This window comes from Euprymna scolopes, chromosome 17 (genome assembly GCF_053919585.1).
Source record: "Euprymna scolopes isolate OS-2025 chromosome 17, ASM5391958v1, whole genome shotgun sequence".
In the NCBI taxonomy this organism is placed as follows: domain Eukaryota; kingdom Metazoa; phylum Mollusca; class Cephalopoda; order Sepiida; family Sepiolidae; genus Euprymna; species Euprymna scolopes.
This window is the reverse complement of record NC_136498.1, coordinates 18,879,047-18,906,682: the sequence shown is the minus strand read 5'-3', so window position 1 is coordinate 18,906,682 and position 27,636 is coordinate 18,879,047. Positions and strand designations below refer to the sequence as shown.

At 31.5% G+C, this 27,636-nt stretch overlaps 30 non-coding genes across 30 annotated transcripts; all 30 read left to right on the top strand.

Annotated features, from left to right (window-relative positions):
• The first annotated feature begins 730 nt into the window (after positions 1-730).
• Positions 731-854, top strand: LOC145297371 (U5 spliceosomal RNA). Its single transcript, XR_013870223.1, has one exon. It is a non-coding gene; the product is annotated as a U5 spliceosomal RNA (small nuclear RNA).
• Positions 855-1,656: 802 nt separating this feature from the next.
• LOC145297370 (U5 spliceosomal RNA) lies at positions 1,657-1,780 on the top strand. The gene has a single exon (XR_013870222.1). It is a non-coding gene; the product is annotated as a U5 spliceosomal RNA (small nuclear RNA).
• An 802-nt stretch (positions 1,781-2,582) lies between these two features.
• On the top strand, positions 2,583-2,706 carry LOC145297369 (U5 spliceosomal RNA). Its single transcript, XR_013870221.1, has one exon. It is a non-coding gene; the product is annotated as a U5 spliceosomal RNA (small nuclear RNA).
• Positions 2,707-3,508: 802 nt separating this feature from the next.
• Positions 3,509-3,632, top strand: LOC145297368 (U5 spliceosomal RNA). The gene has a single exon (XR_013870220.1). It is a non-coding gene; the product is annotated as a U5 spliceosomal RNA (small nuclear RNA).
• A 796-nt stretch (positions 3,633-4,428) lies between these two features.
• On the top strand, positions 4,429-4,552 carry LOC145297366 (U5 spliceosomal RNA). The gene has a single exon (XR_013870219.1). It is a non-coding gene; the product is annotated as a U5 spliceosomal RNA (small nuclear RNA).
• Positions 4,553-5,350: 798 nt separating this feature from the next.
• Positions 5,351-5,474, top strand: LOC145297365 (U5 spliceosomal RNA). The gene has a single exon (XR_013870218.1). It is a non-coding gene; the product is annotated as a U5 spliceosomal RNA (small nuclear RNA).
• Positions 5,475-6,269: 795 nt separating this feature from the next.
• Positions 6,270-6,393, top strand: LOC145297364 (U5 spliceosomal RNA). The gene has a single exon (XR_013870217.1). It is a non-coding gene; the product is annotated as a U5 spliceosomal RNA (small nuclear RNA).
• A 798-nt stretch (positions 6,394-7,191) lies between these two features.
• Positions 7,192-7,315, top strand: LOC145297363 (U5 spliceosomal RNA). Its single transcript, XR_013870216.1, has one exon. It is a non-coding gene; the product is annotated as a U5 spliceosomal RNA (small nuclear RNA).
• Positions 7,316-8,112: 797 nt separating this feature from the next.
• On the top strand, positions 8,113-8,236 carry LOC145297362 (U5 spliceosomal RNA). Its single transcript, XR_013870215.1, has one exon. It is a non-coding gene; the product is annotated as a U5 spliceosomal RNA (small nuclear RNA).
• Positions 8,237-9,034: 798 nt separating this feature from the next.
• On the top strand, positions 9,035-9,158 carry LOC145297361 (U5 spliceosomal RNA). Its single transcript, XR_013870214.1, has one exon. It is a non-coding gene; the product is annotated as a U5 spliceosomal RNA (small nuclear RNA).
• A 797-nt stretch (positions 9,159-9,955) lies between these two features.
• On the top strand, positions 9,956-10,079 carry LOC145297360 (U5 spliceosomal RNA). The gene has a single exon (XR_013870213.1). It is a non-coding gene; the product is annotated as a U5 spliceosomal RNA (small nuclear RNA).
• A 798-nt stretch (positions 10,080-10,877) lies between these two features.
• LOC145297359 (U5 spliceosomal RNA) lies at positions 10,878-11,001 on the top strand. The gene has a single exon (XR_013870212.1). It is a non-coding gene; the product is annotated as a U5 spliceosomal RNA (small nuclear RNA).
• Positions 11,002-11,806: 805 nt separating this feature from the next.
• LOC145297358 (U5 spliceosomal RNA) lies at positions 11,807-11,930 on the top strand. The gene has a single exon (XR_013870211.1). It is a non-coding gene; the product is annotated as a U5 spliceosomal RNA (small nuclear RNA).
• A 796-nt stretch (positions 11,931-12,726) lies between these two features.
• On the top strand, positions 12,727-12,850 carry LOC145297357 (U5 spliceosomal RNA). The gene has a single exon (XR_013870210.1). It is a non-coding gene; the product is annotated as a U5 spliceosomal RNA (small nuclear RNA).
• Positions 12,851-13,647: 797 nt separating this feature from the next.
• On the top strand, positions 13,648-13,771 carry LOC145297356 (U5 spliceosomal RNA). The gene has a single exon (XR_013870209.1). It is a non-coding gene; the product is annotated as a U5 spliceosomal RNA (small nuclear RNA).
• An 803-nt stretch (positions 13,772-14,574) lies between these two features.
• LOC145297355 (U5 spliceosomal RNA) lies at positions 14,575-14,698 on the top strand. Its single transcript, XR_013870207.1, has one exon. It is a non-coding gene; the product is annotated as a U5 spliceosomal RNA (small nuclear RNA).
• Positions 14,699-15,490: 792 nt separating this feature from the next.
• Positions 15,491-15,614, top strand: LOC145297354 (U5 spliceosomal RNA). The gene has a single exon (XR_013870206.1). It is a non-coding gene; the product is annotated as a U5 spliceosomal RNA (small nuclear RNA).
• Positions 15,615-16,419: 805 nt separating this feature from the next.
• Positions 16,420-16,543, top strand: LOC145297353 (U5 spliceosomal RNA). Its single transcript, XR_013870205.1, has one exon. It is a non-coding gene; the product is annotated as a U5 spliceosomal RNA (small nuclear RNA).
• Positions 16,544-17,346: 803 nt separating this feature from the next.
• LOC145297350 (U5 spliceosomal RNA) lies at positions 17,347-17,470 on the top strand. The gene has a single exon (XR_013870204.1). It is a non-coding gene; the product is annotated as a U5 spliceosomal RNA (small nuclear RNA).
• Positions 17,471-18,268: 798 nt separating this feature from the next.
• On the top strand, positions 18,269-18,392 carry LOC145297349 (U5 spliceosomal RNA). The gene has a single exon (XR_013870203.1). It is a non-coding gene; the product is annotated as a U5 spliceosomal RNA (small nuclear RNA).
• An 802-nt stretch (positions 18,393-19,194) lies between these two features.
• LOC145297348 (U5 spliceosomal RNA) lies at positions 19,195-19,318 on the top strand. The gene has a single exon (XR_013870202.1). It is a non-coding gene; the product is annotated as a U5 spliceosomal RNA (small nuclear RNA).
• A 788-nt stretch (positions 19,319-20,106) lies between these two features.
• On the top strand, positions 20,107-20,230 carry LOC145297347 (U5 spliceosomal RNA). The gene has a single exon (XR_013870201.1). It is a non-coding gene; the product is annotated as a U5 spliceosomal RNA (small nuclear RNA).
• A 799-nt stretch (positions 20,231-21,029) lies between these two features.
• LOC145297346 (U5 spliceosomal RNA) lies at positions 21,030-21,153 on the top strand. Its single transcript, XR_013870200.1, has one exon. It is a non-coding gene; the product is annotated as a U5 spliceosomal RNA (small nuclear RNA).
• A 792-nt stretch (positions 21,154-21,945) lies between these two features.
• On the top strand, positions 21,946-22,069 carry LOC145297345 (U5 spliceosomal RNA). The gene has a single exon (XR_013870199.1). It is a non-coding gene; the product is annotated as a U5 spliceosomal RNA (small nuclear RNA).
• Positions 22,070-22,867: 798 nt separating this feature from the next.
• On the top strand, positions 22,868-22,991 carry LOC145297344 (U5 spliceosomal RNA). Its single transcript, XR_013870198.1, has one exon. It is a non-coding gene; the product is annotated as a U5 spliceosomal RNA (small nuclear RNA).
• Positions 22,992-23,784: 793 nt separating this feature from the next.
• LOC145297343 (U5 spliceosomal RNA) lies at positions 23,785-23,908 on the top strand. The gene has a single exon (XR_013870197.1). It is a non-coding gene; the product is annotated as a U5 spliceosomal RNA (small nuclear RNA).
• A 790-nt stretch (positions 23,909-24,698) lies between these two features.
• LOC145297342 (U5 spliceosomal RNA) lies at positions 24,699-24,822 on the top strand. The gene has a single exon (XR_013870196.1). It is a non-coding gene; the product is annotated as a U5 spliceosomal RNA (small nuclear RNA).
• Positions 24,823-25,612: 790 nt separating this feature from the next.
• LOC145297341 (U5 spliceosomal RNA) lies at positions 25,613-25,736 on the top strand. Its single transcript, XR_013870195.1, has one exon. It is a non-coding gene; the product is annotated as a U5 spliceosomal RNA (small nuclear RNA).
• Positions 25,737-26,528: 792 nt separating this feature from the next.
• On the top strand, positions 26,529-26,652 carry LOC145297340 (U5 spliceosomal RNA). The gene has a single exon (XR_013870194.1). It is a non-coding gene; the product is annotated as a U5 spliceosomal RNA (small nuclear RNA).
• An 801-nt stretch (positions 26,653-27,453) lies between these two features.
• Positions 27,454-27,577, top strand: LOC145297339 (U5 spliceosomal RNA). The gene has a single exon (XR_013870193.1). It is a non-coding gene; the product is annotated as a U5 spliceosomal RNA (small nuclear RNA).
• The last annotated feature ends 59 nt before the right edge of the window (positions 27,578-27,636 follow it).

Below are 27,636 nucleotides of genomic sequence, written 5' to 3'. Positions count from 1 at the left end.
AAGAAAATGAAAGCAGGTTTGCCTTCAGTCGATTTTGTATGCAAAAATTTAATGGTTTTCCTTTTTGTTTAATCCATGTATAAATTTATTTTCATGTTAATTTAACGACATTTTTCACCAAAAATCTCACTTTGTAATAGTGTCTGTTAAAACGGGAAAATACCTATTCAAAGTAAAAATATGCTTTCTCTTGAATTCTTCTCTTCAAAGTTGCCAAAGCACTTACATTTTTTAACGAGGCGTTCATAGATAGATTTCGTTTTTGTGTATACTCCATGTTTGTCTATTGTAAAAATGAACGCGAGTCATGTACGTTATATGCTTGTGACAAAATGGTTTTTTTTTTTTTTTTTTTTTTTCGTTGTTAAAAAGTACGTTTTATGCGACAGATTATTAAAAGAAAGTGTAGAAAAAGTAGCCGATATAAATCAGTACGTCTCTTCTTGTTTTATACGCTCCAACCCTACTGAACCCCCTAGAATTATACAGGGGAAGATAACTTTATTAACTGGGGCTGCCAGGGAGATAAATGTGATTTTTTTTAAAATAGTCTCATTTTTTTCTAAAATACTCTCTACTAGCAGAAATATAATAGATAGAATAATTTGGTAATCAAGCAGTATCATATACATCTGTAAAATTGAATTAATTAATTCGACAAAATGACATTTCAGGATCGCGCCTGTTGAACGACGCTGTCAAGCTAACTTGGGGCCCCTCAAAATGAAGGCCACTCTTGTTCCTGGTCATTTTTAGCGAATAAATCTTTCGCCTTTTCCTAAAGATTTCCGTGGTCAAGAACAATAAGGAGTCTATAGACTTATTTTTCCTTAAACCCTACATTTTTGTAGGGTAATAAATTATATAATAACAGACTAATGGGAGAAAATGTTTCACTTTGTTTTCTCACCATAGTATATAAGAAAATGAAAGCAGGTTTGCCTTCAGTCGATTTTGTATGCAAAAATTTAATGGTTTTCCTTTTTGTTTAATCCATGTATAAATTTATTTTCATGTTAATTTAACGACATTTTTCACCAAAAATCTCACTTTGTAATAGTGTCTGTTAAAACGGGAAAATACCTATTCAAAGTAAAAATATGCTTTCTCTTGAATTCTTCTCTTCAAAGTTGCCAAAGCACTTACATTTTTTAACGAGGCGTTCATAGATAGATTTCGTTTTTGTGTATACTCCATGTTTGTCTATTGTAAAAATGAACGCGAGTCATGTACGTTATATGCTTGTGACAAAATGTTTTTTTTTTTTTTTTTTTTTTTTTTTTTTCGTTGTTAAAAAGTACGTTTTATGCGACAGATTATTAAAAGAAAGTGTAGAAAAAGTAGCCGATATAAATCAGTACGTCTCTTCTTGTTTTATACGCTCCAACCCTACTGAACCCCCTAGAATTATACAGGGGAAGATAACTTTATTAACTGGGGCTGCCAGGGAGATAAATGTGATTTTTTTTTAAATAGTCTCATTTTTTTCTAAAATACTCTCTACTAGCAGAAATATAATAGATAGAATAATTTGGTAATCAAGCAGTATCATATACATCTGTAAAATTGAATTAATTAATTCGACAAAATGACATTTCAGGATCGCGCCTGTTGAACGACGCTGTCAAGCTAACTTGGGGCCCCTCAAAATGAAGGCCACTCTTGTTCCTGGTCATTTTTAGCGAATAAATCTTTCGCCTTTTCCTAAAGATTTCCGTGGTCAAGAACAATAAGGAGTCTATAGACTTATTTTTCCTTAAACCCTACATTTTTGTAGGGTAATAAATTATATAATAACAGACTAATGGGAGAAAATGTTTCACTTTGTTTTCTCACCATAGTATATAAGAAAATGAAAGCAGGTTTGCCTTCAGTCGATTTTGTATGCAAAAATTTAATGGTTTTCCTTTTTGTTTAATCCATGTATAAATTTATTTTCATGTTAATTTAACGACATTTTTCACCAAAAATCTCACTTTGTAATAGTGTCTGTTAAAACGGGAAAATACCTATTCAAAGTAAAAATATGCTTTCTCTTGAATTCTTCTCTTCAAAGTTGCCAAAGCACTTACATTTTTTAACGAGGCGTTCATAGATAGATTTCGTTTTTGTGTATACTCCATGTTTGTCTATTGTAAAAATGAACGCGAGTCATGTACGTTATATGCTTGTGACAAAATGTTTTTTTTTTTTTTTTTTTTTTTTTTTTTTCGTTGTTAAAAAGTACGTTTTATGCGACAGATTATTAAAAGAAAGTGTAGAAAAAGTAGCCGATATAAATCAGTACGTCTCTTCTTGTTTTATACGCTCCAACCCTACTGAACCCCCTAGAATTATACAGGGGAAGATAACTTTATTAACTGGGGCTGCCAGGGAGATAAATGTGATTTTTTTTTAAATAGTCTCATTTTTTTCTAAAATACTCTCTACTAGCAGAAATATAATAGATAGAATAATTTGGTAATCAAGCAGTATCATATACATCTGTAAAATTGAATTAATTAATTCGACAAAATGACATTTCAGGATCGCGCCTGTTGAACGACGCTGTCAAGCTAACTTGGGGCCCCTCAAAATGAAGGCCACTCTTGTTCCTGGTCATTTTTAGCGAATAAATCTTTCGCCTTTTCCTAAAGATTTCCGTGGTCAAGAACAATAAGGAGTCTATAGACTTATTTTTCCTTAAACCCTACATTTTTGTAGGGTAATAAATTATATAATAACAGACTAATGGGAGAAAATGTTTCACTTTGTTTTCTCACCATAGTATATAAGAAAATGAAAGCAGGTTTGCCTTCAGTCGATTTTGTATGCAAAAATTTAATGGTTTTCCTTTTTGTTTAATCCATGTATAAATTTATTTTCATGTTAATTTAACGACATTTTTCACCAAAAATCTCACTTTGTAATAGTGTCTGTTAAAACGGGAAAATACCTATTCAAAGTAAAAATATGCTTTCTCTTGAATTCTTCTCTTCAAAGTTGCCAAAGCACTTACATTTTTTAACGAGGCGTTCATAGATAGATTTCGTTTTTGTGTATACTCCATGTTTGTCTATTGTAAAAATGAACGCGAGTCATGTACGTTATATGCTTGTGACAAAATGTTTTTTTTTTTTTTTTTTTTTTTTTTTTTTCGTTGTTAAAAAGTACGTTTTATGCGACAGATTATTAAAAGAAAGTGTAGAAAAAGTAGCCGATATAAATCAGTACGTCTCTTCTTGTTTTATACGCTCCAACCCTACTGAACCCCCTAGAATTATACAGGGGAAGATAACTTTATTAACTGGGGCTGCCAGGGAGATAAATGTGATTTTTTTTTAAATAGTCTCATTTTTTTCTAAAATACTCTCTACTAGCAGAAATATAATAGATAGAATAATTTGGTAATCAAGCAGTATCATATACATCTGTAAAATTGAATTAATTAATTCGACAAAATGACATTTCAGGATCGCGCCTGTTGAACGACGCTGTCAAGCTAACTTGGGGCCCCTCAAAATGAAGGCCACTCTTGTTCCTGGTCATTTTTAGCGAATAAATCTTTCGCCTTTTCCTAAAGATTTCCGTGGTCAAGAACAATAAGGAGTCTATAGACTTATTTTTCCTTAAACCCTACATTTTTGTAGGGTAATAAATTATATAATAACAGACTAATGGGAGAAAATGTTTCACTTTGTTTTCTCACCATAGTATATAAGAAAATGAAAGCAGGTTTGCCTTCAGTCGATTTTGTATGCAAAAATTTAATGGTTTTCCTTTTTGTTTAATCCATGTATAAATTTATTTTCATGTTAATTTAACGACATTTTTCACCAAAAATCTCACTTTGTAATAGTGTCTGTTAAAACGGGAAAATACCTATTCAAAGTAAAAATATGCTTTCTCTTGAATTCTTCTCTTCAAAGTTGCCAAAGCACTTACATTTTTTAACGAGGCGTTCATAGATAGATTTCGTTTTTGTGTATACTCCATGTTTGTCTATTGTAAAAATGAACGCGAGTCATGTACGTTATATGCTTGTGACAAAATGTTTTTTTTTTTTTTTTTTTTTTTTCGTTGTTAAAAAGTACGTTTTATGCGACAGATTATTAAAAGAAAGTGTAGAAAAAGTAGCCGATATAAATCAGTACGTCTCTTCTTGTTTTATACGCTCCAACCCTACTGAACCCCCTAGAATTATACAGGGGAAGATAACTTTATTAACTGGGGCTGCCAGGGAGATAAATGTGATTTTTTTTAAAATAGTCTCATTTTTTTCTAAAATACTCTCTACTAGCAGAAATATAATAGATAGAATAATTTGGTAATCAAGCAGTATCATATACATCTGTAAAATTGAATTAATTAATTCGACAAAATGACATTTCAGGATCGCGCCTGTTGAACGACGCTGTCAAGCTAACTTGGGGCCCCTCAAAATGAAGGCCACTCTTGTTCCTGGTCATTTTTAGCGAATAAATCTTTCGCCTTTTCCTAAAGATTTCCGTGGTCAAGAACAATAAGGAGTCTATAGACTTATTTTTCCTTAAACCCTACATTTTTGTAGGGTAATAAATTATATAATAACAGACTAATGGGAGAAAATGTTTCACTTTGTTTTCTCACCATAGTATATAAGAAAATGAAAGCAGGTTTGCCTTCAGTCGATTTTGTATGCAAAAATTTAATGGTTTTCCTTTTTGTTTAATCCATGTATAAATTTATTTTCATGTTAATTTAACGACATTTTTCACCAAAAATCTCACTTTGTAATAGTGTCTGTTAAAACGGGAAAATACCTATTCAAAGTAAAAATATGCTTTCTCTTGAATTCTTCTCTTCAAAGTTGCCAAAGCACTTACATTTTTTAACGAGGCGTTCATAGATAGATTTCGTTTTTGTGTATACTCCATGTTTGTCTATTGTAAAAATGAACGCGAGTCATGTACGTTATATGCTTGTGACAAAATGTTTTTTTTTTTTTTTTTTTTTTTTTTCGTTGTTAAAAAGTACGTTTTATGCGACAGATTATTAAAAGAAAGTGTAGAAAAAGTAGCCGATATAAATCAGTACGTCTCTTCTTGTTTTATACGCTCCAACCCTACTGAACCCCCTAGAATTATACAGGGGAAGATAACTTTATTAACTGGGGCTGCCAGGGAGATAAATGTGATTTTTTTTAAAATAGTCTCATTTTTTTCTAAAATACTCTCTACTAGCAGAAATATAATAGATAGAATAATTTGGTAATCAAGCAGTATCATATACATCTGTAAAATTGAATTAATTAATTCGACAAAATGACATTTCAGGATCGCGCCTGTTGAACGACGCTGTCAAGCTAACTTGGGGCCCCTCAAAATGAAGGCCACTCTTGTTCCTGGTCATTTTTAGCGAATAAATCTTTCGCCTTTTCCTAAAGATTTCCGTGGTCAAGAACAATAAGGAGTCTATAGACTTATTTTTCCTTAAACCCTACATTTTTGTAGGGTAATAAATTATATAATAACAGACTAATGGGAGAAAATGTTTCACTTTGTTTTCTCACCATAGTATATAAGAAAATGAAAGCAGGTTTGCCTTCAGTCGATTTTGTATGCAAAAATTTAATGGTTTTCCTTTTTGTTTAATCCATGTATAAATTTATTTTCATGTTAATTTAACGACATTTTTCACCAAAAATCTCACTTTGTAATAGTGTCTGTTAAAACGGGAAAATACCTATTCAAAGTAAAAATATGCTTTCTCTTGAATTCTTCTCTTCAAAGTTGCCAAAGCACTTACATTTTTTAACGAGGCGTTCATAGATAGATTTCGTTTTTGTGTATACTCCATGTTTGTCTATTGTAAAAATGAACGCGAGTCATGTACGTTATATGCTTGTGACAAAATGTTTTTTTTTTTTTTTTTTTTTTTCGTTGTTAAAAAGTACGTTTTATGCGACAGATTATTAAAAGAAAGTGTAGAAAAAGTAGCCGATATAAATCAGTACGTCTCTTCTTGTTTTATACGCTCCAACCCTACTGAACCCCCTAGAATTATACAGGGGAAGATAACTTTATTAACTGGGGCTGCCAGGGAGATAAATGTGATTTTTTTTAAAATAGTCTCATTTTTTTCTAAAATACTCTCTACTAGCAGAAATATAATAGATAGAATAATTTGGTAATCAAGCAGTATCATATACATCTGTAAAATTGAATTAATTAATTCGACAAAATGACATTTCAGGATCGCGCCTGTTGAACGACGCTGTCAAGCTAACTTGGGGCCCCTCAAAATGAAGGCCACTCTTGTTCCTGGTCATTTTTAGCGAATAAATCTTTCGCCTTTTCCTAAAGATTTCCGTGGTCAAGAACAATAAGGAGTCTATAGACTTATTTTTCCTTAAACCCTACATTTTTGTAGGGTAATAAATTATATAATAACAGACTAATGGGAGAAAATGTTTCACTTTGTTTTCTCACCATAGTATATAAGAAAATGAAAGCAGGTTTGCCTTCAGTCGATTTTGTATGCAAAAATTTAATGGTTTTCCTTTTTGTTTAATCCATGTATAAATTTATTTTCATGTTAATTTAACGACATTTTTCACCAAAAATCTCACTTTGTAATAGTGTCTGTTAAAACGGGAAAATACCTATTCAAAGTAAAAATATGCTTTCTCTTGAATTCTTCTCTTCAAAGTTGCCAAAGCACTTACATTTTTTAACGAGGCGTTCATAGATAGATTTCGTTTTTGTGTATACTCCATGTTTGTCTATTGTAAAAATGAACGCGAGTCATGTACGTTATATGCTTGTGACAAAATGTTTTTTTTTTTTTTTTTTTTTTTTTTCGTTGTTAAAAAGTACGTTTTATGCGACAGATTATTAAAAGAAAGTGTAGAAAAAGTAGCCGATATAAATCAGTACGTCTCTTCTTGTTTTATACGCTCCAACCCTACTGAACCCCCTAGAATTATACAGGGGAAGATAACTTTATTAACTGGGGCTGCCAGGGAGATAAATGTGATTTTTTTTAAAATAGTCTCATTTTTTTCTAAAATACTCTCTACTAGCAGAAATATAATAGATAGAATAATTTGGTAATCAAGCAGTATCATATACATCTGTAAAATTGAATTAATTAATTCGACAAAATGACATTTCAGGATCGCGCCTGTTGAACGACGCTGTCAAGCTAACTTGGGGCCCCTCAAAATGAAGGCCACTCTTGTTCCTGGTCATTTTTAGCGAATAAATCTTTCGCCTTTTCCTAAAGATTTCCGTGGTCAAGAACAATAAGGAGTCTATAGACTTATTTTTCCTTAAACCCTACATTTTTGTAGGGTAATAAATTATATAATAACAGACTAATGGGAGAAAATGTTTCACTTTGTTTTCTCACCATAGTATATAAGAAAATGAAAGCAGGTTTGCCTTCAGTCGATTTTGTATGCAAAAATTTAATGGTTTTCCTTTTTGTTTAATCCATGTATAAATTTATTTTCATGTTAATTTAACGACATTTTTCACCAAAAATCTCACTTTGTAATAGTGTCTGTTAAAACGGGAAAATACCTATTCAAAGTAAAAATATGCTTTCTCTTGAATTCTTCTCTTCAAAGTTGCCAAAGCACTTACATTTTTTAACGAGGCGTTCATAGATAGATTTCGTTTTTGTGTATACTCCATGTTTGTCTATTGTAAAAATGAACGCGAGTCATGTACGTTATATGCTTGTGACAAAATGTTTTTTTTTTTTTTTTTTTTTTTTTCGTTGTTAAAAAGTACGTTTTATGCGACAGATTATTAAAAGAAAGTGTAGAAAAAGTAGCCGATATAAATCAGTACGTCTCTTCTTGTTTTATACGCTCCAACCCTACTGAACCCCCTAGAATTATACAGGGGAAGATAACTTTATTAACTGGGGCTGCCAGGGAGATAAATGTGATTTTTTTTAAAATAGTCTCATTTTTTTCTAAAATACTCTCTACTAGCAGAAATATAATAGATAGAATAATTTGGTAATCAAGCAGTATCATATACATCTGTAAAATTGAATTAATTAATTCGACAAAATGACATTTCAGGATCGCGCCTGTTGAACGACGCTGTCAAGCTAACTTGGGGCCCCTCAAAATGAAGGCCACTCTTGTTCCTGGTCATTTTTAGCGAATAAATCTTTCGCCTTTTCCTAAAGATTTCCGTGGTCAAGAACAATAAGGAGTCTATAGACTTATTTTTCCTTAAACCCTACATTTTTGTAGGGTAATAAATTATATAATAACAGACTAATGGGAGAAAATGTTTCACTTTGTTTTCTCACCATAGTATATAAGAAAATGAAAGCAGGTTTGCCTTCAGTCGATTTTGTATGCAAAAATTTAATGGTTTTCCTTTTTGTTTAATCCATGTATAAATTTATTTTCATGTTAATTTAACGACATTTTTCACCAAAAATCTCACTTTGTAATAGTGTCTGTTAAAACGGGAAAATACCTATTCAAAGTAAAAATATGCTTTCTCTTGAATTCTTCTCTTCAAAGTTGCCAAAGCACTTACATTTTTTAACGAGGCGTTCATAGATAGATTTCGTTTTTGTGTATACTCCATGTTTGTCTATTGTAAAAATGAACGCGAGTCATGTACGTTATATGCTTGTGACAAAATGTTTTTTTTTTTTTTTTTTTTTTTTTTCGTTGTTAAAAAGTACGTTTTATGCGACAGATTATTAAAAGAAAGTGTAGAAAAAGTAGCCGATATAAATCAGTACGTCTCTTCTTGTTTTATACGCTCCAACCCTACTGAACCCCCTAGAATTATACAGGGGAAGATAACTTTATTAACTGGGGCTGCCAGGGAGATAAATGTGATTTTTTTTAAAATAGTCTCATTTTTTTCTAAAATACTCTCTACTAGCAGAAATATAATAGATAGAATAATTTGGTAATCAAGCAGTATCATATACATCTGTAAAATTGAATTAATTAATTCGACAAAATGACATTTCAGGATCGCGCCTGTTGAACGACGCTGTCAAGCTAACTTGGGGCCCCTCAAAATGAAGGCCACTCTTGTTCCTGGTCATTTTTAGCGAATAAATCTTTCGCCTTTTCCTAAAGATTTCCGTGGTCAAGAACAATAAGGAGTCTATAGACTTATTTTTCCTTAAACCCTACATTTTTGTAGGGTAATAAATTATATAATAACAGACTAATGGGAGAAAATGTTTCACTTTGTTTTCTCACCATAGTATATAAGAAAATGAAAGCAGGTTTGCCTTCAGTCGATTTTGTATGCAAAAATTTAATGGTTTTCCTTTTTGTTTAATCCATGTATAAATTTATTTTCATGTTAATTTAACGACATTTTTCACCAAAAATCTCACTTTGTAATAGTGTCTGTTAAAACGGGAAAATACCTATTCAAAGTAAAAATATGCTTTCTCTTGAATTCTTCTCTTCAAAGTTGCCAAAGCACTTACATTTTTTAACGAGGCGTTCATAGATAGATTTCGTTTTTGTGTATACTCCATGTTTGTCTATTGTAAAAATGAACGCGAGTCATGTACGTTATATGCTTGTGACAAAATGTTTTTTTTTTTTTTTTTTTTTTTTTCGTTGTTAAAAAGTACGTTTTATGCGACAGATTATTAAAAGAAAGTGTAGAAAAAGTAGCCGATATAAATCAGTACGTCTCTTCTTGTTTTATACGCTCCAACCCTACTGAACCCCCTAGAATTATACAGGGGAAGATAACTTTATTAACTGGGGCTGCCAGGGAGATAAATGTGATTTTTTTTAAAATAGTCTCATTTTTTTCTAAAATACTCTCTACTAGCAGAAATATAATAGATAGAATAATTTGGTAATCAAGCAGTATCATATACATCTGTAAAATTGAATTAATTAATTCGACAAAATGACATTTCAGGATCGCGCCTGTTGAACGACGCTGTCAAGCTAACTTGGGGCCCCTCAAAATGAAGGCCACTCTTGTTCCTGGTCATTTTTAGCGAATAAATCTTTCGCCTTTTCCTAAAGATTTCCGTGGTCAAGAACAATAAGGAGTCTATAGACTTATTTTTCCTTAAACCCTACATTTTTGTAGGGTAATAAATTATATAATAACAGACTAATGGGAGAAAATGTTTCACTTTGTTTTCTCACCATAGTATATAAGAAAATGAAAGCAGGTTTGCCTTCAGTCGATTTTGTATGCAAAAATTTAATGGTTTTCCTTTTTGTTTAATCCATGTATAAATTTATTTTCATGTTAATTTAACGACATTTTTCACCAAAAATCTCACTTTGTAATAGTGTCTGTTAAAACGGGAAAATACCTATTCAAAGTAAAAATATGCTTTCTCTTGAATTCTTCTCTTCAAAGTTGCCAAAGCACTTACATTTTTTAACGAGGCGTTCATAGATAGATTTCGTTTTTGTGTATACTCCATGTTTGTCTATTGTAAAAATGAACGCGAGTCATGTACGTTATATGCTTGTGACAAAATGTTTTTTTTTTTTTTTTTTTTTTTTTTCGTTGTTAAAAAGTACGTTTTATGCGACAGATTATTAAAAGAAAGTGTAGAAAAAGTAGCCGATATAAATCAGTACGTCTCTTCTTGTTTTATACGCTCCAACCCTACTGAACCCCCTAGAATTATACAGGGGAAGATAACTTTATTAACTGGGGCTGCCAGGGAGATAAATGTGATTTTTTTTAAAATAGTCTCATTTTTTTCTAAAATACTCTCTACTAGCAGAAATATAATAGATAGAATAATTTGGTAATCAAGCAGTATCATATACATCTGTAAAATTGAATTAATTAATTCGACAAAATGACATTTCAGGATCGCGCCTGTTGAACGACGCTGTCAAGCTAACTTGGGGCCCCTCAAAATGAAGGCCACTCTTGTTCCTGGTCATTTTTAGCGAATAAATCTTTCGCCTTTTCCTAAAGATTTCCGTGGTCAAGAACAATAAGGAGTCTATAGACTTATTTTTCCTTAAACCCTACATTTTTGTAGGGTAATAAATTATATAATAACAGACTAATGGGAGAAAATGTTTCACTTTGTTTTCTCACCATAGTATATAAGAAAATGAAAGCAGGTTTGCCTTCAGTCGATTTTGTATGCAAAAATTTAATGGTTTTCCTTTTTGTTTAATCCATGTATAAATTTATTTTCATGTTAATTTAACGACATTTTTCACCAAAAATCTCACTTTGTAATAGTGTCTGTTAAAACGGGAAAATACCTATTCAAAGTAAAAATATGCTTTCTCTTGAATTCTTCTCTTCAAAGTTGCCAAAGCACTTACATTTTTTAACGAGGCGTTCATAGATAGATTTCGTTTTTGTGTATACTCCATGTTTGTCTATTGTAAAAATGAACGCGAGTCATGTACGTTATATGCTTGTGACAAAATGTTTTTTTTTTTTTTTTTTTTTTTTTTTTTTTTTCGTTGTTAAAAAGTACGTTTTATGCGACAGATTATTAAAAGAAAGTGTAGAAAAAGTAGCCGATATAAATCAGTACGTCTCTTCTTGTTTTATACGCTCCAACCCTACTGAACCCCCTAGAATTATACAGGGGAAGATAACTTTATTAACTGGGGCTGCCAGGGAGATAAATGTGATTTTTTTTTAAATAGTCTCATTTTTTTCTAAAATACTCTCTACTAGCAGAAATATAATAGATAGAATAATTTGGTAATCAAGCAGTATCATATACATCTGTAAAATTGAATTAATTAATTCGACAAAATGACATTTCAGGATCGCGCCTGTTGAACGACGCTGTCAAGCTAACTTGGGGCCCCTCAAAATGAAGGCCACTCTTGTTCCTGGTCATTTTTAGCGAATAAATCTTTCGCCTTTTCCTAAAGATTTCCGTGGTCAAGAACAATAAGGAGTCTATAGACTTATTTTTCCTTAAACCCTACATTTTTGTAGGGTAATAAATTATATAATAACAGACTAATGGGAGAAAATGTTTCACTTTGTTTTCTCACCATAGTATATAAGAAAATGAAAGCAGGTTTGCCTTCAGTCGATTTTGTATGCAAAAATTTAATGGTTTTCCTTTTTGTTTAATCCATGTATAAATTTATTTTCATGTTAATTTAACGACATTTTTCACCAAAAATCTCACTTTGTAATAGTGTCTGTTAAAACGGGAAAATACCTATTCAAAGTAAAAATATGCTTTCTCTTGAATTCTTCTCTTCAAAGTTGCCAAAGCACTTACATTTTTTAACGAGGCGTTCATAGATAGATTTCGTTTTTGTGTATACTCCATGTTTGTCTATTGTAAAAATGAACGCGAGTCATGTACGTTATATGCTTGTGACAAAATGTTTTTTTTTTTTTTTTTTTTTTTCGTTGTTAAAAAGTACGTTTTATGCGACAGATTATTAAAAGAAAGTGTAGAAAAAGTAGCCGATATAAATCAGTACGTCTCTTCTTGTTTTATACGCTCCAACCCTACTGAACCCCCTAGAATTATACAGGGGAAGATAACTTTATTAACTGGGGCTGCCAGGGAGATAAATGTGATTTTTTTTAAAAATAGTCTCATTTTTTTCTAAAATACTCTCTACTAGCAGAAATATAATAGATAGAATAATTTGGTAATCAAGCAGTATCATATACATCTGTAAAATTGAATTAATTAATTCGACAAAATGACATTTCAGGATCGCGCCTGTTGAACGACGCTGTCAAGCTAACTTGGGGCCCCTCAAAATGAAGGCCACTCTTGTTCCTGGTCATTTTTAGCGAATAAATCTTTCGCCTTTTCCTAAAGATTTCCGTGGTCAAGAACAATAAGGAGTCTATAGACTTATTTTTCCTTAAACCCTACATTTTTGTAGGGTAATAAATTATATAATAACAGACTAATGGGAGAAAATGTTTCACTTTGTTTTCTCACCATAGTATATAAGAAAATGAAAGCAGGTTTGCCTTCAGTCGATTTTGTATGCAAAAATTTAATGGTTTTCCTTTTTGTTTAATCCATGTATAAATTTATTTTCATGTTAATTTAACGACATTTTTCACCAAAAATCTCACTTTGTAATAGTGTCTGTTAAAACGGGAAAATACCTATTCAAAGTAAAAATATGCTTTCTCTTGAATTCTTCTCTTCAAAGTTGCCAAAGCACTTACATTTTTTAACGAGGCGTTCATAGATAGATTTCGTTTTTGTGTATACTCCATGTTTGTCTATTGTAAAAATGAACGCGAGTCATGTACGTTATATGCTTGTGACAAAATGTTTTTTTTTTTTTTTTTTTTTTTTTCGTTGTTAAAAAGTACGTTTTATGCGACAGATTATTAAAAGAAAGTGTAGAAAAAGTAGCCGATATAAATCAGTACGTCTCTTCTTGTTTTATACGCTCCAACCCTACTGAACCCCCTAGAATTATACAGGGGAAGATAACTTTATTAACTGGGGCTGCCAGGGAGATAAATGTGATTTTTTTTAAAATAGTCTCATTTTTTTCTAAAATACTCTCTACTAGCAGAAATATAATAGATAGAATAATTTGGTAATCAAGCAGTATCATATACATCTGTAAAATTGAATTAATTAATTCGACAAAATGACATTTCAGGATCGCGCCTGTTGAACGACGCTGTCAAGCTAACTTGGGGCCCCTCAAAATGAAGGCCACTCTTGTTCCTGGTCATTTTTAGCGAATAAATCTTTCGCCTTTTCCTAAAGATTTCCGTGGTCAAGAACAATAAGGAGTCTATAGACTTATTTTTCCTTAAACCCTACATTTTTGTAGGGTAATAAATTATATAATAACAGACTAATGGGAGAAAATGTTTCACTTTGTTTTCTCACCATAGTATATAAGAAAATGAAAGCAGGTTTGCCTTCAGTCGATTTTGTATGCAAAAATTTAATGGTTTTCCTTTTTGTTTAATCCATGTATAAATTTATTTTCATGTTAATTTAACGACATTTTTCACCAAAAATCTCACTTTGTAATAGTGTCTGTTAAAACGGGAAAATACCTATTCAAAGTAAAAATATGCTTTCTCTTGAATTCTTCTCTTCAAAGTTGCCAAAGCACTTACATTTTTTAACGAGGCGTTCATAGATAGATTTCGTTTTTGTGTATACTCCATGTTTGTCTATTGTAAAAATGAACGCGAGTCATGTACGTTATATGCTTGTGACAAAATGTTTTTTTTTTTTTTTTTTTTTTTTTTTTTTTCGTTGTTAAAAAGTACGTTTTATGCGACAGATTATTAAAAGAAAGTGTAGAAAAAGTAGCCGATATAAATCAGTACGTCTCTTCTTGTTTTATACGCTCCAACCCTACTGAACCCCCTAGAATTATACAGGGGAAGATAACTTTATTAACTGGGGCTGCCAGGGAGATAAATGTGATTTTTTTTAAAATAGTCTCATTTTTTTCTAAAATACTCTCTACTAGCAGAAATATAATAGATAGAATAATTTGGTAATCAAGCAGTATCATATACATCTGTAAAATTGAATTAATTAATTCGACAAAATGACATTTCAGAATCGCGCCTGTTGAACGACGCTGTCAAGCTAACTTGGGGCCCCTCAAAATGAAGGCCACTCTTGTTCCTGGTCATTTTTAGCGAATAAATCTTTCGCCTTTTCCTAAAGATTTCCGTGGTCAAGAACAATAAGGAGTCTATAGACTTATTTTTCCTTAAACCCTACATTTTTGTAGGGTAATAAATTATATAATAACAGACTAATGGGAGAAAATGTTTCACTTTGTTTTCTCACCATAGTATATAAGAAAATGAAAGCAGGTTTGCCTTCAGTCGATTTTGTATGCAAAAATTTAATGGTTTTCCTTTTTGTTTAATCCATGTATAAATTTATTTTTATGTTAATTTAACGACATTTTTCACCAAAAATCTCACTTTGTAATAGTGTCTGTTAAAACGGGAAAATACCTATTCAAAGTAAAAATATGCTTTCTCTTGAATTCTTCTCTTCAAAGTTGCCAAAGCACTTACATTTTTTAACGAGGCGTTCATAGATAGATTTCGTTTTTGTGTATACTCCATGTTTGTCTATTGTAAAAATGAACGCGAGTCATGTACGTTATATGCTTGTGACAAAATGTTTTTTGTTTTTTTTTTTTTCGTTGTTAAAAAGTACGTTTTATGCGACAGATTATTAAAAGAAAGTGTAGAAAAAGTAGCCGATATAAATCAGTACGTCTCTTCTTGTTTTATACGCTCCAACCCTACTGAACCCCCTAGAATTATACAGGGGAAGATAACTTTATTAACTGGGGCTGCCAGGGAGATAAATGTGATTTTTTTTTAAATAGTCTCATTTTTTTCTAAAATACTCTCTACTAGCAGAAATATAATAGATAGAATAATTTGGTAATCAAGCAGTATCATATACATCTGTAAAATTGAATTAATTAATTCGACAAAATGACATTTCAGGATCGCGCCTGTTGAACGACGCTGTCAAGCTAACTTGGGGCCCCTCAAAATGAAGGCCACTCTTGTTCCTGGTCATTTTTAGCGAATAAATCTTTCGCCTTTTCCTAAAGATTTCCGTGGTCAAGAACAATAAGGAGTCTATAGACTTATTTTTCCTTAAACCCTACATTTTTGTAGGGTAATAAATTATATAATAACAGACTAATGGGAGAAAATGTTTCACTTTGTTTTCTCACCATAGTATATAAGAAAATGAAAGCAGGTTTGCCTTCAGTCGATTTTGTATGCAAAAATTTAATGGTTTTCCTTTTTGTTTAATCCATGTATAAATTTATTTTCATGTTAATTTAACGACATTTTTCACCAAAAATCTCACTTTGTAATAGTGTCTGTTAAAACGGGAAAATACCTATTAAAAGTAAAAATATGCTTTCTCTTGAATTCTTCTCTTCAAAGTTGCCAAAGCACTTACATTTTTTAACGAGGCGTTCATAGATAGATTTCGTTTTTGTGTATACTCCATGTTTGTCTATTGTAAAAATGAACGCGAGTCATGTACGTTATATGCTTGTGACAAAATGTTTTTTTTTTTTTTTTTTTTTTTTTTTTTTTTTCGTTGTTAAAAAGTACGTTTTATGCGACAGATTATTAAAAGAAAGTGTAGAAAAAGTAGCCGATATAAATCAGTACGTCTCTTCTTGTTTTATACGCTCCAACCCTACTGAACCCCCTAGAATTATACAGGGGAAGATAACTTTATTAACTGGGGCTGCCAGGGAGATAAATGTGATTTTTTTTAAAATAGTCTCATTTTTTTCTAAAATACTCTCTACTAGCAGAAATATAATAGATAGAATAATTTGGTAATCAAGCAGTATCATATACATCTGTAAAATTGAATTAATTAATTCGACAAAATGACATTTCAGGATCGCGCCTGTTGAACGACGCTGTCAAGCTAACTTGGGGCCCCTCAAAATGAAGGCCACTCTTGTTCCTGGTCATTTTTAGCGAATAAATCTTTCGCCTTTTCCTAAAGATTTCCGTGGTCAAGAACAATAAGGAGTCTATAGACTTATTTTTCCTTAAACCCTACATTTTTGTAGGGTAATAAATTATATAATAACAGACTAATGGGAGAAAATGTTTCACTTTGTTTTCTCACCATAGTATATAAGAAAATGAAAGCAGGTTTGCCTTCAGTCGATTTTGTATGCAAAAATTTAATGGTTTTCCTTTTTGTTTAATCCATGTATAAATTTATTTTCATGTTAATTTAACGACATTTTTCACCAAAAATCTCACTTTGTAATAGTGTCTGTTAAAACGGGAAAATACCTATTCAAAGTAAAAATATGCTTTCTCTTGAATTCTTCTCTTCAAAGTTGCCAAAGCACTTACATTTTTTAACGAGGCGTTCATAGATAGATTTCGTTTTTGTGTATACTCCATGTTTGTCTATTGTAAAAATGAACGCGAGTCATGTACGTTATATGCTTGTGACAAAATGTTTTTTTTTTTTTTTTTTTTTTTTTTTTTCTCGTTGTTAAAAAGTACGTTTTATGCGACAGATTATTAAAAGAAAGTGTAGAAAAAGTAGCCGATATAAATCAGTACGTCTCTTCTTGTTTTATACGCTCCAACCCTACTGAACCCCCTAGAATTATACAGGGGAAGATAACTTTATTAACTGGGGCTGCCAGGGAGATAAATGTGATTTTTTTTTAAATAGTCTCATTTTTTTCTAAAATACTCTCTACTAGCAGAAATATAATAGATAGAATAATTTGGTAATCAAGCAGTATCATATACATCTGTAAAATTGAATTAATTAATTCGACAAAATGACATTTCAGGATCGCGCCTGTTGAACGACGCTGTCAAGCTAACTTGGGGCCCCTCAAAATGAAGGCCACTCTTGTTCCTGGTCATTTTTAGCGAATAAATCTTTCGCCTTTTCCTAAAGATTTCCGTGGTCAAGAACAATAAGGAGTCTATAGACTTATTTTTCCTTAAACCCTACATTTTTGTAGGGTAATAAATTATATAATAACAGACTAATGGGAGAAAATGTTTCACTTTGTTTTCTCACCATAGTATATAAGAAAATGAAAGCAGGTTTGCCTTCAGTCGATTTTGTATGCAAAAATTTAATGGTTTTCCTTTTTGTTTAATCCATGTATAAATTTATTTTCATGTTAATTTAACGACATTTTTCACCAAAAATCTCACTTTGTAATAGTGTCTGTTAAAACGGGAAAATACCTATTCAAAGTAAAAATATGCTTTCTCTTGAATTCTTCTCTTCAAAGTTGCCAAAGCACTTACATTTTTTAACGAGGCGTTCATAGATAGATTTCGTTTTTGTGTATACTCCATGTTTGTCTATTGTAAAAATGAACGCGAGTCATGTACGTTATATGCTTGTGACAAAATGTTTTTTTTTTTTTTTTTTTTTTTTTTCGTTGTTAAAAAGTACGTTTTATGCGACAGATTATTAAAAGAAAGTGTAGAAAAAGTAGCCGATATAAATCAGTACGTCTCTTCTTGTTTTATACGCTCCAACCCTACTGAACCCCCTAGAATTATACAGGGGAAGATAACTTTATTAACTGGGGCTGCCAGGGAGATAAATGTGATTTTTTTTAAAATAGTCTCATTTTTTTCTAAAATACTCTCTACTAGCAGAAATATAATAGATAGAATAATTTGGTAATCAAGCAGTATCATATACATCTGTAAAATTGAATTAATTAATTCGACAAAATGACATTTCAGGATCGCGCCTGTTGAACGACGCTGTCAAGCTAACTTGGGGCCCCTCAAAATGAAGGCCACTCTTGTTCCTGGTCATTTTTAGCGAATAAATCTTTCGCCTTTTCCTAAAGATTTCCGTGGTCAAGAACAATAAGGAGTCTATAGACTTATTTTTCCTTAAACCCTACATTTTTGTAGGGTAATAAATTATATAATAACAGACTAATGGGAGAAAATGTTTCACTTTGTTTTCTCACCATAGTATATAAGAAAATGAAAGCAGGTTTGCCTTCAGTCGATTTTGTATGCAAAAATTTAATGGTTTTCCTTTTTGTTTAATCCATGTATAAATTTATTTTCATGTTAATTTAACGACATTTTTCACCAAAAATCTCACTTTGTAATAGTGTCTGTTAAAACGGGAAAATACCTATTCAAAGTAAAAATATGCTTTCTCTTGAATTCTTCTCTTCAAAGTTGCCAAAGCACTTACATTTTTTAACGAGGCGTTCATAGATAGATTTCGTTTTTGTGTATACTCCATGTTTGTCTATTGTAAAAATGAACGCGAGTCATGTACGTTATATGCTTGTGACAAAATGTTTTTTTTTTTTTTTTTTTTTTTTTTTTTTCGTTGTTAAAAAGTACGTTTTATGCGACAGATTATTAAAAGAAAGTGTAGAAAAAGTAGCCGATATAAATCAGTACGTCTCTTCTTGTTTTATACGCTCCAACCCTACTGAACCCCCTAGAATTATACAGGGGAAGATAACTTTATTAACTGGGGCTGCCAGGGAGATAAATGTGATTTTTTTTTAAATAGTCTCATTTTTTTCTAAAATACTCTCTACTAGCAGAAATATAATAGATAGAATAATTTGGTAATCAAGCAGTATCATATACATCTGTAAAATTGAATTAATTAATTCGACAAAATGACATTTCAGGATCGCGCCTGTTGAACGACGCTGTCAAGCTAACTTGGGGCCCCTCAAAATGAAGGCCACTCTTGTTCCTGGTCATTTTTAGCGAATAAATCTTTCGCCTTTTCCTAAAGATTTCCGTGGTCAAGAACAATAAGGAGTCTATAGACTTATTTTTCCTTAAACCCTACATTTTTGTAGGGTAATAAATTATATAATAACAGACTAATGGGAGAAAATGTTTCACTTTGTTTTCTCACCATAGTATATAAGAAAATGAAAGCAGGTTTGCCTTCAGTCGATTTTGTATGCAAAAATTTAATGGTTTTCCTTTTTGTTTAATCCATGTATAAATTTATTTTCATGTTAATTTAACGACATTTTTCACCAAAAATCTCACTTTGTAATAGTGTCTGTTAAAACGGGAAAATACCTATTAAAAGTAAAAATATGCTTTCTCTTGAATTCTTCTCTTCAAAGTTGCCAAAGCACTTACATTTTTTAACGAGGCGTTCATAGATAGATTTCGTTTTTGTGTATACTCCATGTTTGTCTATTGTAAAAATGAACGCGAGTCATGTACGTTATATGCTTGTGACAAAATGTTTTTTTTTTTTTTTTCGTTGTTAAAAAGTACGTTTTATGCGACAGATTATTAAAAGAAAGTGTAGAAAAAGTAGCCGATATAAATCAGTACGTCTCTTCTTGTTTTATACGCTCCAACCCTACTGAACCCCCTAGAATTATACAGGGGAAGATAACTTTATTAACTGGGGCTGCCAGGGAGATAAATGTGATTTTTTTTAAAATAGTCTCATTTTTTTCTAAAATACTCTCTACTAGCAGAAATATAATAGATAGAATAATTTGGTAATCAAGCAGTATCATATACATCTGTAAAATTGAATTAATTAATTCGACAAAATGACATTTCAGGATCGCGCCTGTTGAACGACGCTGTCAAGCTAACTTGGGGCCCCTCAAAATGAAGGCCACTCTTGTTCCTGGTCATTTTTAGCGAATAAATCTTTCGCCTTTTCCTAAAGATTTCCGTGGTCAAGAACAATAAGGAGTCTATAGACTTATTTTTCCTTAAACCCTACATTTTTGTAGGGTAATAAATTATATAATAACAGACTAATGGGAGAAAATGTTTCACTTTGTTTTCTCACCATAGTATATAAGAAAATGAAAGCAGGTTTGCCTTCAGTCGATTTTGTATGCAAAAATTTAATGGTTTTCCTTTTTGTTTAATCCATGTATAAATTTATTTTCATGTTAATTTAACGACATTTTTCACCAAAAATCTCACTTTGTAATAGTGTCTGTTAAAACGGGAAAATACCTATTCAAAGTAAAAATATGCTTTCTCTTGAATTCTTCTCTTCAAAGTTGCCAAAGCACTTACATTTTTTAACGAGGCGTTCATAGATAGATTTCGTTTTTGTGTATACTCCATGTTTGTCTATTGTAAAAATGAACGCGAGTCATGTACGTTATATGCTTGTGACAAAATGTTTTTTTTTTTTTTTTTTTTTTTTTTTCGTTGTTAAAAAGTACGTTTTATGCGACAGATTATTAAAAGAAAGTGTAGAAAAAGTAGCCGATATAAATCAGTACGTCTCTTCTTGTTTTATACGCTCCAACCCTACTGAACCCCCTAGAATTATACAGGGGAAGATAACTTTATTAACTGGGGCTGCCAGGGAGATAAATGTGATTTTTTTTTAAATAGTCTCATTTTTTTCTAAAATACTCTCTACTAGCAGAAATATAATAGATAGAATAATTTGGTAATCAAGCAGTATCATATACATCTGTAAAATTGAATTAATTAATTCGACAAAATGACATTTCAGGATCGCGCCTGTTGAACGACGCTGTCAAGCTAACTTGGGGCCCCTCAAAATGAAGGCCACTCTTGTTCCTGGTCATTTTTAGCGAATAAATCTTTCGCCTTTTCCTAAAGATTTCCGTGGTCAAGAACAATAAGGAGTCTATAGACTTATTTTTCCTTAAACCCTACATTTTTGTAGGGTAATAAATTATATAATAACAGACTAATGGGAGAAAATGTTTCACTTTGTTTTCTCACCATAGTATATAAGAAAATGAAAGCAGGTTTGCCTTCAGTCGATTTTGTATGCAAAAATTTAATGGTTTTCCTTTTTGTTTAATCCATGTATAAATTTATTTTCATGTTAATTTAACGACATTTTTCACCAAAAATCTCACTTTGTAATAGTGTCTGTTAAAACGGGAAAATACCTATTCAAAGTAAAAATATGCTTTCTCTTGAATTCTTCTCTTCAAAGTTGCCAAAGCACTTACATTTTTTAACGAGGCGTTCATAGATAGATTTCGTTTTTGTGTATACTCCATGTTTGTCTATTGTAAAAATGAACGCGAGTCATGTACGTTATATGCTTGTGACAAAATGTTTTTTGTTTTTTTTTTTTTCGTTGTTAAAAAGTACGTTTTATGCGACAGATTATTAAAAGAAAGTGTAGAAAAAGTAGCCGATATAAATCAGTACGTCTCTTCTTGTTTTATACGCTCCAACCCTACTGAACCCCCTAGAATTATACAGGGGAAGATAACTTTATTAACTGGGGCTGCCAGGGAGATAAATGTGATTTTTTTTTAAATAGTCTCATTTTTTTCTAAAATACTCTCTACTAGCAGAAATATAATAGATAGAATAATTTGGTAATCAAGCAGTATCATATACATCTGTAAAATTGAATTAATTAATTCGACAAAATGACATTTCAGGATCGCGCCTGTTGAACGACGCTGTCAAGCTAACTTGGGGCCCCTCAAAATGAAGGCCACTCTTGTTCCTGGTCATTTTTAGCGAATAAATCTTTCGCCTTTTCCTAAAGATTTCCGTGGTCAAGAACAATAAGGAGTCTATAGACTTATTTTTCCTTAAACCCTACATTTTTGTAGGGTAATAAATTATATAATAACAGACTAATGGGAGAAAATGTTTCACTTTGTTTTCTCACCATAGTATATAAGAAAATGAAAGCAGGTTTGCCTTCAGTCGATTTTGTATGCAAAAATTTAATGGTTTTCCTTTTTGTTTAATCCATGTATAAATTTATTTTCATGTTAATTTAACGACATTTTTCACCAAAAATCTCACTTTGTAATAGTGTCTGTTAAAACGGGAAAATACCTATTCAAAGTAAAAATATGCTTTCTCTTGAATTCTTCTCTTCAAAGTTGCCAAAGCACTTACATTTTTTAACGAGGCGTTCATAGATAGATTTCGTTTTTGTGTATACTCCATGTTTGTCTATTGTAAAAATGAACGCGAGTCATGTACGTTATATGCTTGTGACAAAATGTTTTTTTTTTTTTTTTTTTTTTTTTTCGTTGTTAAAAAGTACGTTTTATGCGACAGATTATTAAAAGAAAGTGTAGAAAAAGTAGCCGATATAAATCAGTACGTCTCTTCTTGTTTTATACGCTCCAACCCTACTGAACCCCCTAGAATTATACAGGGGAAGATAACTTTATTAACTGGGGCTGCCAGGGAGATAAATGTGATTTTTTTTTAAATAGTCTCATTTTTTTCTAAAATACTCTCTACTAGCAGAAATATAATAGATAGAATAATTTGGTAATCAAGCAGTATCATATACATCTGTAAAATTGAATTAATTAATTCGACAAAATGACATTTCAGGATCGCGCCTGTTGAACGACGCTGTCAAGCTAACTTGGGGCCCCTCAAAATGAAGGCCACTCTTGTTCCTGGTCATTTTTAGCGAATAAATCTTTCGCCTTTTCCTAAAGATTTCCGTGGTCAAGAACAATAAGGAGTCTATAGACTTATTTTTCCTTAAACCCTACATTTTTGTAGGGTAATAAATTATATAATAACAGACTAATGGGAGAAAATGTTTCACTTTGTTTTCTCACCATAGTATATAAGAAAATGAAAGCAGGTTTGCCTTCAGTCGATTTTGTATGCAGAAATTTAATGGTTTTCCTTTTTGTTTAATCCATGTATAAATTTATTTTCATGTTAATTTAACGACATTTTTCACCAAAAATCTCACTTTGTAATAGTGTCTGTTAAAACGGGAAAATACCTATTCAAAGTAAAAATATGCTTTCTCTTGAATTCTTCTCTTCAAAGTTGCCAAAGCACTTACATTTTTTAACGAGGCGTTCATAGATAGATTTCGTTTTTGTGTATACTCCATGTTTGTCTATTGTAAAAATGAACGCGAGTCATGTACGTTATATGCTTGTGACAAAATGTTTTTTTTTTGTTTTTTTTTTCGTTGTTAAAAAGTACGTTTTATGCGACAGATTATTAAAAGAAAGTGTAGAAAAAGTAGCCGATATAAATCAGTACGTCTCTTCTTGTTTTATACGCTCCAACCCTACTGAACCCCCTAGAATTATACAGGGGAAGATAACTTTATTAACTGGGGCTGCCAGGGAGATAAATGTGATTTTTTTTTAAATAGTCTCATTTTTTTCTAAAATACTCTCTACTAGCAGAAATATAATAGATAGAATAATTTGGTAATCAAGCAGTATCATATACATCTGTAAAATTGAATTAATTAATTCGACAAAATGACATTTCAGGATCGCGCCTGTTGAACGACGCTGTCAAGCTAACTTGGGGCCCCTCAAAATGAAGGCCACTCTTGTTCCTGGTCATTTTTAGCGAATAAATCTTTCGCCTTTTCCTAAAGATTTCCGTGGTCAAGAACAATAAGGAGTCTATAGACTTATTTTTCCTTAAACCCTACATTTTTGTAGGGTAATAAATTATATAATAACAGACTAATGGGAGAAAATGTTTCACTTTGTTTTCTCACCATAGTATATAAGAAAATGAAAGCAGGTTTGCCTTCAGTCGATTTTGTATGCAAAAATTTAATGGTTTTCCTTTTTGTTTAATCCATGTATAAATTTATTTTCATGTTAATTTAACGACATTTTTCACCAAAAATCTCACTTTGTAATAGTGTCTGTTAAAACGGGAAAATACCTATTCAAAGTAAAAATATGCTTTCTCTTGAATTCTTCTCTTCAAAGTTGCCAAAGCACTTACATTTTTTAACGAGGCGTTCATAGATAGATTTCGTTTTTGTGTATACTCCATGTTTGTCTATTGTAAAAATGAACGCGAGTCATGTACGTTATATGCTTGTGACAAAATGTTTTTTTTTTTTTTTTTTCGTTGTTAAAAAGTACGTTTTATGCGACAGATTATTAAAAGAAAGTGTAGAAAAAGTAGCCGATATAAATCAGTACGTCTCTTCTTGTTTTATACGCTCCAACCCTACTGAACCCCCTAGAATTATACAGGGGAAGATAACTTTATTAACTGGGGCTGCCAGGGAGATAAATGTGATTTTTTTTAAAATAGTCTCATTTTTTTCTAAAATACTCTCTACTAGCAGAAATATAATAGATAGAATAATTTGGTAATCAAGCAGTATCATATACATCTGTAAAATTGAATTAATTAATTCGACAAAATGACATTTCAGGATCGCGCCTGTTGAACGACGCTGTCAAGCTAACTTGGGGCCCCTCAAAATGAAGGCCACTCTTGTTCCTGGTCATTTTTAGCGAATAAATCTTTCGCCTTTTCCTAAAGATTTCCGTGGTCAAGAACAATAAGGAGTCTATAGACTTATTTTTCCTTAAACCCTACATTTTTGTAGGGTAATAAATTATATAATAACAGACTAATGGGAGAAAATGTTTCACTTTGTTTTCTCACCATAGTATATAAGAAAATGAAAGCAGGTTTGCCTTCAGTCGATTTTGTATGCAAAAATTTAATGGTTTTCCTTTTTGTTTAATCCATGTATAAATTTATTTTCATGTTAATTTAACGACATTTTTCACCAAAAATCTCACTTTGTAATAGTGTCTGTTAAAACGGGAAAATACCTATTCAAAGTAAAAATATGCTTTCTCTTGAATTCTTCTCTTCAAAGTTGCCAAAGCACTTACATTTTTTAACGAGGCGTTCATAGATAGATTTCGTTTTTGTGTATACTCCATGTTTGTCTATTGTAAAAATGAACGCGAGTCATGTACGTTATATGCTTGTGACAAAATGTTTTTTTTTTTTTTTTTTCGTTGTTAAAAAGTACGTTTTATGCGACAGATTATTAAAAGAAAGTGTAGAAAAAGTAGCCGATATAAATCAGTACGTCTCTTCTTGTTTTATACGCTCCAACCCTACTGAACCCCCTAGAATTATACAGGGGAAGATAACTTTATTAACTGGGGCTGCCAGGGAGATAAATGTGATTTTTTTTAAAATAGTCTCATTTTTTTCTAAAATACTCTCTACTAGCAGAAATATAATAGATAGAATAATTTGGTAATCAAGCAGTATCATATACATCTGTAAAATTGAATTAATTAATTCGACAAAATGACATTTCAGGATCGCGCCTGTTGAACGACGCTGTCAAGCTAACTTGGGGCCCCTCAAAATGAAGGCCACTCTTGTTCCTGGTCATTTTTAGCGAATAAATCTTTCGCCTTTTCCTAAAGATTTCCGTGGTCAAGAACAATAAGGAGTCTATAGACTTATTTTTCCTTAAACCCTACATTTTTGTAGGGTAATAAATTATATAATAACAGACTAATGGGAGAAAATGTTTCACTTTGTTTTCTCACCATAGTATATAAGAAAATGAAAGCAGGTTTGCCTTCAGTCGATTTTGTATGCAAAAATTTAATGGTTTTCCTTTTTGTTTAATCCATGTATAAATTTATTTTCATGTTAATTTAACGACATTTTTCACCAAAAATCTCACTTTGTAATAGTGTCTGTTAAAACGGGAAAATACCTATTCAAAGTAAAAATATGCTTTCTCTTGAATTCTTCTCTTCAAAGTTGCCAAAGCACTTACATTTTTTAACGAGGCGTTCATAGATAGATTTCGTTTTTGTGTATACTCCATGTTTGTCTATTGTAAAAATGAACGCGAGTCATGTACGTTATATGCTTGTGACAAAATGTTTTTTTTTTTTTTTTTTTTCGTTGTTAAAAAGTACGTTTTATGCGACAGATTATTAAAAGAAAGTGTAGAAAAAGTAGCCGATATAAATCAGTACGTCTCTTCTTGTTTTATACGCTCCAACCCTACTGAACCCCCTAGAATTATACAGGGGAAGATAACTTTATTAACTGGGGCTGCCAGGGAGATAAATGTGATTTTTTTTTAAATAGTCTCATTTTTTTCTAAAATACTCTCTACTAGCAGAAATATAATAGATAGAATAATTTGGTAATCAAGCAGTATCATATACATCTGTAAAATTGAATTAATTAATTCGACAAAATGACATTTCAGGATCGCGCCTGTTGAACGACGCTGTCAAGCTAACTTGGGGCCCCTCAAAATGAAGGCCACTCTTGTTCCTGGTCATTTTTAGCGAATAAATCTTTCGCCTTTTCCTAAAGATTTCCGTGGTCAAGAACAATAAGGAGTCTATAGACTTATTTTTCCTTAAACCCTACATTTTTGTAGGGTAATAAATTATATAATAACAGACTAATGGGAGAAAATGTTTCACTTTGTTTTCTCACCATAGTATATAAGAAAATGAAAGCAGGTTTGCCTTCAGTCGATTTTGTATGCAAAAATTTAATGGTTTTCCTTTTTGTTTAATCCATGTATAAATTTATTTTCATGTTAATTTAACGACATTTTTCACCAAAAATCTCACTTTGTAATAGTGTCTGTTAAAACGGGAAAATACCTATTCAAAGTAAAAATATGCTTTCTCTTGAATTCTTCTCTTCAAAGTTGCCAAAGCACTTACATTTTTTAACGAGGCGTTCATAGATAGATTTCGTTTTTGTGTATACTCCATGTTTGTCTATTGTAAAAATGAACGCGAGTCATGTACGTTATATGCTTGTGACAAAATGTTTTTTTTTTTTTTTTTTTTTTTTTTTTTCGTTGTTAAAAAGTACGTTTTATGCGACAGATTATTAAAAGAAAGTGTAGAAAAAGTAGCCGATATAAATCAGTACGTCTCTTCTTGTTTTATACGCTCCAACCCTACTGAACCCCCTAGAATTATACAGGGGAAGATAACTTTATTAACTGGGGCTGCCAGGGAGATAAATGTGATTTTTTTTTAAATAGTCTCATTTTTTTCTAAAATACTCTCTACTAGCAGAAATATAATAGATAGAATAATTTGGTAATCAAGCAGTATCATATACATCTGTAAAATTGAATTAATTAATTCGACAAAATGACATTTCAGGATCGCGCCTGTTGAACGACGCTGTCAAGCTAACTTGGGGCCCCTCAAAATGAAGGCCACTCTTGTTCCTGGTCATTTTTAGCGAATAAATCTTTCGCCTTTTCCTAAAGATTTCCGTGGTCAAGAACAATAAGGAGTCTATAGACTTATTTTTCCTTAAACCCTACATTTTTGTAGGGTAATAAATTATATAATAACAGACTAATGGGAGAAAATGTTTCACTTTGTTTTCTCACCAT